This window comes from Mustela nigripes, chromosome 2 (assembly GCF_022355385.1).
Source record: "Mustela nigripes isolate SB6536 chromosome 2, MUSNIG.SB6536, whole genome shotgun sequence".
In the NCBI taxonomy this organism is placed as follows: domain Eukaryota; kingdom Metazoa; phylum Chordata; class Mammalia; order Carnivora; family Mustelidae; genus Mustela; species Mustela nigripes.
The window spans coordinates 9901315-9914075 of NC_081558.1; the positions used below are offsets into that span (position 1 = coordinate 9901315).

Genomic DNA, 12761 nt, shown 5'->3' on the forward strand with positions numbered 1-12761 from the left:
CCCCCTCCCAGCCCCTCCTCTTTTTCCTACTGCTCTTGCTCTCAGCCGGGATCGCTTAGCCAGCCGCCATTCCATCCCAGTCTTCTGGCCTCGCAGGCGAGGGGCTCTGGAGGCAAAGGATGGGGAGAGGATGGGGGCGTGAAAGAGCCTTGACAGCCCTCCAGCCCCCAGCCCTCGGCTGCGCAGCCGCAGTGGAGGCGGCGAGAACTGCCTGGCTCCGGGAACCAACGCGTCGGCCCGAGCGCGCAATCCTGCCCGGTTGCCGTGTGCCCTGCACCATGCAGGTCGGTACCGGTGCACCGGACGTCCACTCTCTACTCCCGGGGTGACTCTTGCTTCCGGCACCCTGCGGTGCGCCGCGGGTTCTCCCATGCCCAGCGTGACCCGAGCCTTGGGTACCCCACGTCCTGTGCACCCTATACCAGAAAACCCCCACACCCAGGGTGTCCCGCGCTGAGGGCAACTCACGTTCTGATCCTCCCATCTGGGGGACCCTGCGTGTTGCCCACCTTAGCACCTCTGGGCACTCGGTCTTCAGACTTGGCTAGGACGGTGGATGGGGATGAAACGTGTTCCTGGACTCAGGAGGAACTGAGCAATGCCCCAACCTTCACCGCTGGCCAGATGCGCTCAGCTGTTTTCCTAGAGCCCACTCGGCACAGCACAGCACGAGATGCATAATCCCGCAGGTCATTTTACTATTTGGTTCATACATTAGCTCCTTCTATTTATTCCTCGGATACAGAGCGCCCCTTACATGCTCTTAGTGCAGGCATGGGGCTAGGCATCAAGGAAGCCCTAATGCCCCAAGAGCAAGCCTGGAAGCCCTCTCAGGGGCATTCTGGTTCTAGTGGGTAAGGCGGAAACAGGAGGCACATTGGAATTACCCCTAGAAAGTGAGCAGGGTGCTAGGAAAGCGGATGGCAGATGTGTCCAAGTCTTGAGGGGTTAGCAGGTGAGGCTCTGTGTGCCCCTGGCCCTTTCGGAGGTTCCCTGTACCACACCTGGGGCAATGTTTGAACCCTATCCCATTCTATGCCCTCACTCAAGTGAAAAGCAAGGCGAAAAGTTCTCAGAATTGGGCCAGGAGGATAGAGAGTGGGTGGAGATTAACATCAGCTGCTGTCTTTGGGAGCGGGAGGGTTCAGCTAATTAGCCAATGTCTATGGAGCACCTACTGTGTGCCGGGCACTGTACCAGTTGCTGTGGACACTGTGGTGAATGAGGCAGAAGATTCTCTGTTCTGGGGCTCACATACTAAGAATGACAGATGAGAAGTCAGACAAGCAAAAGATACAGGATGTCAGATGATTAGTGCTATGAAGAAGACTAAAGACAGAAAACAGGGCATGCTGGTGACTGCAATTTTAGATAGGGAAAATCAGGGAAGCCTTCTCAAAGAAGCTGGGATTTGGAATAAACACTGAAAGAAGTGAGGGAGGAGTCATGGGGAAGGGTAAGGTTATTCCAGGCAGGGGGCACAGCCTGTGCAAAGGTCCTGAGGCAGAAACATGCTGAGTGGGCAAAAGATCCATGACTCGGCCTGTGAGGCTGGAGAGAGGGAGTGAGGGGGAAAGGAGATGAGGTGGGGAGGTTCTGGGGCAGATGCAGGGATTGTGGGAGCTTTCTGAGGAGGAGACAGTTGAGCTGAAGCTTGAAAGCTGAGGAGCCTATCGTGTGTGATCCAAGAAGAGTGAACAGCAAGTACAAAGGCCCTGCAGTTGCAACAGGCTGGACTATTTGAAGAGCATAAAGGCCAGCATGGTGGGACCATGAGGCACAGCCTCAAGGGCCATAAGGAGGGTCAGGATTAGATTCTCATGACATGGGGAGCCAAGGGAGGGCCAAGAGCAGGAGGATGGCACGTTCCTAGTTAAATGTTTAGCAGGTTATAGGGGTGTTTCCCCAGTGACCACAACATAGAATTACCATATGACCCAGCAATTCCACCCCTGAGGGTGTCCCTGAAAGAACTGAAAGCAGGTACTCGAATAGATACTAGTACACCAATGTTCACAGCAGCAGCATTCACAGAAGCCAGAAGATGGAAACAACCCAAATGACCATCAAAGAGTGAACAGATAAACAAAAGGTTGGCTATCCACACACGGGAATACTATTCAGTCATAAAAAGGAATGAAATCTTGACACACACTACAACGTAGATGCCTCTTGAAAACACTATGCTGAGTTAAAGAAGCCAGACACAAAAGGCCAGCTATTGTATGATTCCTTTTATATGAAATATCCAGAAGAGCTAAATCCATAAAGACAGAAAGCAGATTAATGGTTGTCAGGGGCTGGAGAACAGTGGGAAGTGGCCTGACTGCTAACAGGTACTAGTTTCCTTTTGGGATGATGGAAAAATCTGGAATTAGATAGAGGCAGGGGTCGCACAACACTGCAGATGTACTAGATGACAGTGAATTGTTCACTTGAAAATACTTAGTGGTTAATTTTGTTATATGGATTTTTCCCCAGTTAAAACAGAATTACAGGGGGAATCTGAGAAAGAGCCAGGAGACTAGGAAAGTAGCTGCCAGTTGAGAGGAGACAGAGGCCCAGAGGCCTGGAGCAGGACTGGGTGAGGGCAAAGTGGTCAGATTTGAGGCATACCCTAGAGGCAGAGCCAAAAGAATGCCTTAACCTTTGCACTACCCGCCCCCCCTCCTCGCCCCAATCAGGACTGATGAAATGTCATCTTTCGACAGACACACCACTGAGAACTGTAAACACCCCATCCCCTTCACTCCCCAAAAGGAAGAGTCCAGGAAGCAGACAGCAGCGCGCAGGCAGGAATGGTGGTTGGTTCCCAGTTAAGGTACAGACCGGGAGGGGCGCCCAGCTGCGCCGCCCTCCCCGGCCGCTAGGGGCCGCTGCCCCGCTGCTCTGCGGCCTCCAGGTGAGGAGGCCCCGCCCCTTCCCCCCTAGGTGCGCGGGAGGCGCGGCCGCGGGAACCCGGGAGGAGAGGGGAGAGCGCAAAGCTGGCGGAGGAGCTGGAGGCTGAGCGGACAAAGTGGGAATGAAGGGAGCGTGGCTGTGGTGGGGGCTGCTGAGAGGAAGGAACAAGCCAAGGGGAGGTTGGAGGTGTGAGAAGATGAGGGAGGAGGAGTCCGCAGGGTGCTTGGGGGTGGGGTGGGGGTGTGAGCAGGGGAGCGAGAGAGCGCAGTTGGGAGGAGACCACCGAGGGCTCAGAGCAAAGCTGGGGGAAGGAAGACCGGTGAGAAGGTGAAGAGGCAGGGAGAGTACTAGAGGTGAAGGAGTTGCCTTGGGGACTTGACTGGGAGACATTTGGACAGTGCTTAGGGACGGCTGGGATGCTTGGGGGTGGGCCGACCTGTGGGAAGTTAAGGACCTCAGGGAAGGTGCCCTGCGCTTCGCCATCCTTCACTGTTATAGACTGGGGGCGGGGTGGGGGGGGGATATAGCTGGAGGAGACCCTCTTGGGCCAGCCATGGGGAAAGAGCTTCTGAGGATGACGCGTGCCTGCCCGGCTCATCCCAGGAGCCCAGCTTGCTTCTGCAGAGGGTACAGCGAGGTAAATGGTTTATTCTACCTGGCAAGAGTGCTCTCCCTCTCTCCCCTTTATGCCCCATGCCCCATGGCCAGAATTCCCTGTGCATTTAGCCGGTCGTGGGCAAGTGGCAAGGAATAAGACAGATGCAGTCGCAGTTGGCTGGGAGCTGGCAAGGACTTGTCAGTGCAAACGTGAGCCATGGAAGACAGGTGGGAACTATGGGAGAGTACCCCTGGGAGGCCCTCCCCTGCCGGAGAGTAGAGAAGGCTGCTTTGGGGAAGTGGCCTGTAATCCCACAGCAGAAACCCACGCGCTGAAAAATCGAGGTCTGAAGGGACTGCAGGCTCTGTGAGATGGCGTGGAATTGGAAAGGGTATTGAGAAGGGAGGTGAGGGTCCCATGAAGGTCAAGGCCATGGCCACAGGAAGGTAGGAATCAATTCCTGACCTTGCACGGGTCCAGGACAGGTGCCACAAAGCCAAATGCCGACCAGGGAACAAAAACATAGAAATGAGGCAGCAAGGAGGGAGGGTGGCAGCTATGGGGAGCTGGAGATGCACCCCCCTTTTAAGCCAGCAGCCACTTGCTACTACTTAACTCCAGTCAGTGCTACCACGTGCAAAGTCAGGCTCGGGGCTGCCAGAATAGATTCTTCAACAGAAGCCAGAATACAGGATTTTTGTGCAAAATTCCCTGAGCTTTTAGCTAGCACCGACCGATTGATTAATGTTAAATTGTCCCAGCCCAGCAATTCCATTCCTGGGTTTATTCCCAGTGGGAATGGGCACTTATTCATGATTTTCAGACCCTGGACACCCCAGGGCACCAGCCACGTGGCCATCGACTGGCAAATGGAAAATAATTACATATTTACACAATGGAATATGAGGCGGTAATGAAAAAGGATGGTCTAGGAATGTGTGGAGAGCCTTGGTGCCTGATGAATCTCAAGACATAATGTTGAGCAAGAGTCCAAGACACAATGAGGCTACTGTGTGATCCCATTCTATGATATTCAAGGACAGATGGAGGTAATCTATGGAGTCCAGCGATCCAACTTTTCCTAACTGTAGACCATTGACATTTGGGGCAGGATGGTTCTCTGTTGTGGGAGACCTATTCTCTGTGTTGGAGGATCTTGAGAAGCATCCCGGGTCTCTCTCCACTAGAAGCCAGTTGTGACATGTGTCCCTTGTGTGGTGGAATACAATATCACCTTCAGGTGAGGGCCGCTGGGCAAGTGATATTTTGGGGTTGGATGGTTCACTGGGAAGTGGCCTCAAGGAGCCTCCAAGAGACTGGAATGTTCTATATCTTGAGCCAGGTGTGGTGACAAGGATGGAACATTATTTTTTAAATTCTGCATTCTTAAGCTATATTCTTAAGAAGTATGTGCTTCACAATAAAAGAGTTAACCCTACAATATGAATGACCCTTGAAAGCATTATGCCAAGTAAAAGAAGCCAGACACAAAAGGCCACAGATTGTAGGCTGCATTTATGAGAAATGTCCAGAATAGGCAAATTCAGAGAGACAGAAATTAGATCAGTGGTTGACCAGGACTGGAGGAGGGGGAGCAGGGAGTGACTGCTCATATAGTGTTTCCTTTAGGGTAATGAGAATGTTCTGGATCTAGGTACCAGTGATAGTTCTGCAATACCTGAATATACAAAAATGCATTGAATTGTACCCATTAAAATGGTTAATCTTCTGTTGGGTGAATTATACCTTAAAAAGAAATTATAAGAAAAAAAATGTTAACTCACAGAGGCTGTAAGAAACGGAGCCCTGGGTCAGCTGGCCATTTTGCGTCAGAGGGAAGGGGAGGCATCACTGTCTGGAGAAAGGCAGAGTGGTTTCTGTGGGCATTCGTGGGGAGCGAGGGCTACAGCAGCTTGGAGGCAAAGAAATCTGCTTCAGCTCAGGGGAGCGCTCCCTCTGAACCCAACCTGTCAGGCCTGGAAAGAAACAGGCTGCAGGTCAGAGGCCGGCTGGCAGACTGTTGAAGGGAACAGAGAGTTCTGGCATACAAAGGAGGAATGACAACCACTCAGCCCAGCCTCACGCCGAAGGGACCTTCTGGGGGGCTTGCCGAGTGTTCTCTGCAAGCTCCGGGGAAGGTGGGGGCCTCACCCCAGCTCTTTGGCAGCCCACAGAGAAGCAGCCTACCTGCAGGCTCGGCCTGCTTTGGAAACAGAGGGCCGTCAGATGGCATTTGGGCCTACATCTCCCCTCCTGGCAAGGAAACCACCCCGCCTTCATCCCCCACTGTGGGCTAGGGAGCAAGAAGTGGGTGTCCAGGCTCTGGTCATCTCCTGACTTCCAGAAATTGAGTAAAGTAGAGAGAGAAGAAAGCAAGGCAGGACTCCAGAAAGCTGTGGGGCCTGTCCTGCATAAATGGTGGCCTCCACAAGATGTCCACCTGCGAGTGTGACTTTATCTGGAAAAGGGGGTTTTGGTAGAGGTAATTAAGTTAAGGATCATTTGATGAGATCATTCTGGATCAGGGTGGGCCCTGAATCCAATAACAAGTGTCCTGAGAAGAAAAGGAGAGAGGACACAGAGAAGGCCATGCGGAGGGAGAGGCAGAGTGTGGAATGATGCGGTCCCAAGCCAAGAACTACCAGAAGCTGGGAAGGGCAAGGCAGGAACTTCCCTTAGAGCTGGTGGAGGGAGCACAACCCTGTGGACACCTGGATATCAACATCTGGGGGCGCCTGGGTGGCTCAGTGGGTTAAGCGGCTGCCTTCGGCTTAGGTCATGGTCCTGGGGTCCTGGGATCGAGCCCCATGTAGAGCTCCCTGCTCAGGGAGAGTCTGCTTCTCCCTCTCCCTCTGCCCTTCCTGCTTGTGCTTGCTCTCTCTCTGTCTCTCAAATAAATAAAATCTTTAAAAAACAAACAAACAAACAAACAAACAGCAAACAAAAGAAAACCTTCTGGTCTCCAGAACCAAGAGAACCAATTCCTTGTTTTAAGCAGCCCTGTCCTATCATTTCAGTGTGCTGGGATCACTACCAATGGAGAAGAGGGTCAGGGATGGGTGTGCGGTAGGATGGAGGAAACTCTCTTAGCAGGGTCGATGACACAGAGCTGAGCCACATCCCACAGGCGACAGCAGGGAATGCAGACAGCCAGACAACCAAGTCAAGACCAACCATGTCAGCAGTAGCACAGGTGACCCCCAGCTTTCATGTTGGGGAGCGAGTAAGTGGTGGTAGGATCTGTAGTGAAGGCTGGTAATAATTGTTAATACTTATCAACACTTGCTAAGTCCTTTCCTTATATGATATAAACTCACGTAACCCTCACATCAACCCTAGAGGCAGGTATAATGGTTATCTCCATTGACCAGGTGGGTTCACTGAGGCACAGGGGTTGAATCAGCCGGCCCTGGCAGGAAACACATGATCCATTCGAAGTGGGTAATGTAAGCAGAATTCAATGAGGGAATAAATTTACAAAGTGTGGACAGATGTAGGGAACCGTGAGGAGGAGCACCATTCCTTAAGCTCATAAAATTGGGGAGCTCTTAGCACCCCTAGCTCTGAGAGGTGAGGCAAGGCGGGTTGTCCGAACCTGGAGACATCACAGGCGATATGGATGGTGAGTGCCTGTAACCTATGACAAGGACACAGCGGGCCCACAGGGGCCACAGCGTAAGGGGCTGAACCGGGGAATAAATACCCTTGCTCCCCTCTTCCCCCACCTCATGGGTCCTCAATGGCTGAAGCCAGCACAAGCCATTGTTGGTGAAGTCCACACAGCCCAGTCTCCTGGGACACCAGGACGGAAGGAGAAGTGAGGAGAATCGCTCCAGGTGGGCACTTGGAAGATTCCAGAACAGGGAGGTTGAGTGATTCCAGCCTGGGCAGTCTGGGTCCAGAGTCCCCTTAACCACTCACCACATGAGAACCCTGGAACCAGCAAACCCATGCCCTCTCCTCAGGGGGCCACCCTTGCTGAGTGCCACTCCCTGCTGAGAATGTGACCTCAGCCCCTCAGCGGCTGTATCTTCTGATGGAAAGCCCGGAATACAGATTTTTATGCAACAGTTGCCTGATATTTAAGAGCTGGCAACTCCTTGCATTTTTTTTTTTAACCCTGCATGGGCCCAACACATGACATCGGTGGGCTGGTTTGGGCTCTGGGTGCCAAACCTGAGGGCTCAGGAGGTAGACACGGAGGGGGCAAGGCATCCAGGCACCAGAATTGGGACGTTCAGAGAGGTGGCGGTGCAAGGCATTCTGGGAGAGATGGGGACCACACATGGGCCGCTGGTTTTGACTAGAAGGTGCCTGGGGTCGGGGAAGGGGGGCTGGATGTTGAGGGGATGGAAGTGAACAGGTATTTGGGGTCTAAACTGGGAAGGGCCATTGGAGCCAAACGAACAGGTTTCAACTTGGAAGGAGAGAAGCCACTGATGGTTTTTAAACAGCTAAATGACTCAGTCGTGTTCGTCTCGTCTCCCCACCACCCCAAAGTTGGCTCTGGATCAGGTTTTTGTAGGGGGTGGGGTGTGGATAAATGAGCAGTGTGCTCCCAGGTTGGTGGGGACACATCCTCTGCATGTCCCACACCAGGGATGAATGGACAGGGCGTGGTCCTGCCTTGGAGGAAACAGGCCAGTGAATGAGGGAAGAAATAAAGGGAGAGGAAAATCCCAGGTGGTGATAGGAGAATGTAAACATTAAAGGAAGGGGCTTATGTTAGGCGCCTGGCAGCAGACCCAGGGGACAGGGGGGGCCGGGGGCAGGGGGACAGGGAGGCCCTTCCTCTGCTGGGGCCCAGCAGTCTGGCCCGGCCTCCCTCTCCCCTGTCACCCCCATCACACCACCAGGAACAAACCCACGGCTGACATGGATTCCTAACGCGGAGCCTAAGCAGGGGGAGAGAGGGGAGAAAAAACACCCATCTGTTCTCTCTCTGATGGAACACGATTCTTCACCCAGTGCTTAAACCCCGCGCTTCTCCTCCCATTTCCTCTCAGCAGCCGCGGTGACGCGGTATAAATCGCCACAAATGGGTTTTCCCGCCGGTAGCCGTGTTGTTTTAATAATGGTTCATTTTCTGCTCCGGGAAAAAATATTCCATCGAGAAATTGGGGACAGGGGAGGAGGGGTGGCTCATTCTGTGTATGTGTGTGTGCGCGCACGCGTGTGCACGTAAGAAAATTCTGGAACATCCTGCTGAGACACCAAGTGACCTATCTGGTTGGGTGATGCTGGTCTGAGGTCCGAAGCATCCTCCTCACCGGGACAGAGGAATTTGTTGGGAAACCTCCTGGCCATATTTATTGAGCACCTACTATGTACCATGCCTGAACGAGGTATAAAGGACACAGTGATCTCCTGGGTCCTGCCCTTCCCAGGCTCACTTTCTAGAAGGAGGGAGAGCAATATTTAAAAAAAAAAACAAAAAAAACAAAAAACAAAAAAAACCCTGCTCAAAACTACATAATACAATTGTGGAAACTGTTCACAAAGGAGTATCAGGTGAGACAAGAATGGATAATAGGATCTTGCTATAAGTGAGGCTCCCATGTCCCCTGTGCCAAACTGCAGAAGGGACCCTCAAACTGAAACTTGAAGGTGAAATGGATGGGTTTGCAGGAAAGAATGCCATTCGGGTGGAGGGAACTTCCTAGTCAAACATCTGAAACATCACTTGGAAACAGGGTCTTTGTGTATGCCATTAGCTAACGTGCCATGCCATGATATTGTGTTAGATCGGGGCGGGGGTGTGAATCCAATGACAAGTGTCCTTCTAAGAGGAGAGGACACATGGAGAAGACAGAGGTAGAGGCTGGAGTGATGTGGCCATGTGCTAAAGAATGTCAAGGAATGTCTGTAGCTCCCAGAAGCCAGGAGAGAAGCAGGCAGGGATCCTGCCCTGGAGCCTCTGGAGGGAGCACAGCTCCTCTAATATCTCAATTTCGGACTTTTTGCCCCCAGAACCATGAGACAATACACCTCTGTTCTTTTAAGCCACCCACCTTGTGGTAACTTATTACAGCAGGCCCAGGAAAGGAACACAGTTGGGATCTCCAGAAGAGATACCCTGATCTGAGTACAAGTGGTTTACTTGGGAGGCAATGGCAGGAAGCCCTGGTGGAAGAGAGGGGAGATGAGATAGGGAAGTGAGGGTGCCCAGTAAAGACTGTGTTCATGAGCAGGTCACACTGGGATATCTTGGGGTTACTCCCTGTGGAGACCTATGGGATATTCACCCCAGAATTATCTCATATGAGCGGTGAGGGAGCTGGATTGTTCATCCACCAACATCCAGCCTTCATTGGGTGAGGTATGCTAGCAGGACCAATGAATCTTCTAGAACTGGGCTGCCCCAGGCAGTGAGAGAGCCTCCAGGCAGTTACTGGTGTGGCGGTATGAAGCCATTGGACTCATGTGCGTGCTGAGGTAGCAGCCTCGAAATAGCCTCCAGTGATCCCCACTCTGTGTGATCCCTTCTCCTCAGGTGTGGATGGGGCTCCAGGACTTTCTTCTAGCCAACAGAATGTGGCAAAGGTGATTGGGATGTCACTTCCGAGATTAATTTCCAAAAAGACGGTGGCTTCCGTCTTGGGTGCTTTCTCTCACTCTCTTTTTCATTTGTTTCGAGGGAAGCCAGTGCCATGTTGTGAGCTGCCCTGAGGAGAGGTCTGTGTGGCGAGGAACCAAAGGAGGCCTCTGATCAACGGCCAGTGAGGGACTTGAATCCTGCCAGTGACTAGTGAGCCTGGCCGCAGATTTTCCCCAGTCGAGCCTTCAGAAGAGACCACGGCCCCAGCTGCCATCTTGGTTGCAGTTCTGTGAAAGACCCTGAGCCAGAGACACCCCGCTAAGGTCATACCTGGATTCTTGACCTGCAGAAACTGTGAAGGAATACACATGTATCATTTTAAGCCACTAGGTATGTGGGGTAACTTGTTATAGGGTGACAAATAACTGGACATGCTCAGAGCCACAGGAATGTGGGGGGGGGCAGGGACTGGTAAACCATCTACTCAATTGCTTTAGATTCTCATCTCTCTCTCACTCCTCACGTCCAGTCCACTAACAATTCCTGTCAACCCTAACTCCCTACCAATCCCAAATCCATATTCCCTCCCCACCTGCCTGGCTCCCACTTCATACCAAATTAGCCCCATCTCTCACTTTCGTTACAGTAAGGGACACCCTTCTCCTCCAATCTCCATCCAGCTACTTCTCCACAGTCAGGGAGGACTTTCAAATCAATCATGAATCAGATGGTGGCATGCAGTTGGTGCTCAATAATGATGGAGGGAATTCAGGTATCAAGTCAGGCTGGACCGGGTTTCTCTCCTAACCCTGAGTTCAGCCCCTTGTTCTTCCAGCACCTGCATGAGAAAGGAAGTCACATAAAAGGAAGGTTGTTAGGCCACCAGCACTGACCTCCAGGCCCTGGGAGGTAGCTCTCACCCTTCTTCTTCCACGTATACATTGCACCAGCGTTGCCTGTCCAGGCATGGAGGCTACACTCATTAAGCCCATATACTTACTATATGCCCCTGACTTCGAAGTACCTGACAGGCACCATCTCATTTCATCCTTGAAATGAGCCAGAGGAATCCTAAGAAAGAGGGAAAGAAGTGGAGGCATCATACTTTCTGATTCCAAATCATACTACAAAGTTGTAGTAATCAAAACAGTATGGCACTGGCATTAAAACACACACACACACACACACACACACACACACAGGCTAATGAAAGAGAATTAGGAGACTAGAAACAAACCCATGCATATCTGGTCAATTGATATTTGACAAGGGAGCCAAGAATATTCAATACAGAAAAGAAAGTCTCGGGGCACCTTGGTGGTTTAGGGGGTTAAGCTTCTGCCTTCAGCTCAGGTCGTGATCTCTGGGTCCTGGGATAGAGCCCTGCATCGGGCTCTCTGCTTGGTGGGGAGCTTGCTTCCCCCTCTCCCTCTGCCTGCCTCTCTGCCTGCTTGTGATCTCTCTCTGTTAAATAAATAAATAAAATCTTTCAAAAAAGAAAGAAAGACAGTCCATCAATAAGTGGTGCTGTGGAAAATTGGATACTCACATGCAAAAGAATGAAACTAGAGCCCTCTCTTTTACACCACTCATAAAAATGAACTTGAAATGGATTAAAAGACTTAATCCTCAGGGAGCCTGGGTGGCTCAGTTGGTTAATCGTCTGCCTTTGGCTCGGGTCGTGATCCCAGTGTCCTGGGATCAAGTCTCACATCAGGCTCCCTGCTCAGTGGGGAGTTTGAACCTTCCTCTGCCCCTTCCCCTGCTCATGTTCTCTTTCTTTCTCAAATAAATAAATAAAATCTTAAAATTAAAAAAAAAAGACTTAATCCTCGAAATGGTCCTACAAAGTAGGATTGTCATTATCCTGTTTTATAGTTGTGGGGGAAATTAGGCACAGAGCAACAAAGCCACTCCCTTAAGGGCAGGGCTGGGATCTACACCCAGGCAGTTTCAACACTAGCACTGGGGTCTTCACTGACACTCAGTTCATAAGTCCCAGGTTAATTCTTTTGCTTTCAATCAGACAGGCATTGCTGAGTGCCTGGGAACCTAAGCCAATTTATACCCCTAGGCTTTTTCCAGAAGGTAGTTCTGTCTTGCACCCTGAAAGGGCCATTCTCTGCCCTGGGGGAGATCCCAGCCTAGCTGGGGAGCCAAGGGCATGGAGAACCTGAAATCCACAGTAATGACAGCAGCCCCCCACAGAGCGTGCTGAGCATCTGAGTGGTGTTAATTCGGGGGGTGGGGGGGGGTCGATTCTGGACAGCTGGAAAGGCTTCCAGATACTTGCAGTGCTGCTGTGTCCATTGATGGAGGACACTCTTGTCTGTGTCTGGGCCCCGGGACTGCAGAGGGTCCTAAAGCTCCCAAAGGCCAGGAGTGGGCAAATGCTTGACTCCAGATCCAGGGCACCTTGAGCATTGTGTCTTGCTGCCTGCTGTCCCCCCTGTATAAATATCCTGTGGCAGCCCACACAAAGGGCCACAAGCTAGGGGCTTAAAACGACAGGCCTCATCTCACAGTTCTGGAGGCCAGAGGTCTGAAACCCATCAGAGGGGCTACCCTCCACCTGAAGGCTCTAGAGGAGGAAACTTCCTTTCCTCTTCTAGCTTCTGGGGGCTGCCAGCTATCCTTGGTGCTTCTTATGGTATAGGCACATCACTCCAGTCTCTGCCTCTGTCTTTATTTTTATTTTGTTTTAGATTTTACTTGTTTATTTGA

At 51.7% G+C, this 12761-nt stretch overlaps 1 long non-coding RNA gene across 1 annotated transcript in view; it reads left to right on the plus strand.

Annotated features, from left to right (window-relative positions):
• The first annotated feature begins 2779 nt into the window (after positions 1 to 2779).
• Positions 2780 to 12761, plus strand: part of LOC132009703 (uncharacterized) — a 43774-nt gene continuing 33792 nt past the window's right edge. Inside the window, exons 1-2 of the long non-coding RNA XR_009402042.1 lie at positions 2780 to 2902; positions 10142 to 10427. This is a non-coding gene — a long non-coding RNA (uncharacterized LOC132009703). The remainder of the gene's footprint in view (positions 2903 to 10141; positions 10428 to 12761) is intronic.